This window comes from Triticum urartu, chromosome 7 (assembly GCF_003073215.2).
Source record: "Triticum urartu cultivar G1812 chromosome 7, Tu2.1, whole genome shotgun sequence".
NCBI lineage: Eukaryota > Viridiplantae > Streptophyta > Magnoliopsida > Poales > Poaceae > Triticum > Triticum urartu.
The window spans coordinates 456,679,701-456,679,972 of NC_053028.1; positions in this window are offsets into that span (position 1 = coordinate 456,679,701).

A 272-nucleotide genomic window follows, 5' to 3' on the forward strand; every position below is an offset into this window, starting at 1 on the left:
TTTTCAGCATACCCATGGAGGAGGTAGCTCGCACAATCACAACGACACCAAGAATGGTAATGGCAATGGAGGAAGCAACGGCCAGAACCGTACCAACCCATCAACCCCAGCCAAGAAGGACCTAAGCCAAGTCACTTGCTTTAAGTGCCAGAAGACTGGACATTATGCCAATGAATGTCCTGAAGGACAGAATGGCAATGGAAGCTCTGGGAAGAAGCCAAACCCTTTCAATAGGGGACAGGTGAACCACGTTAACGTGGAGGAGGTTGAAG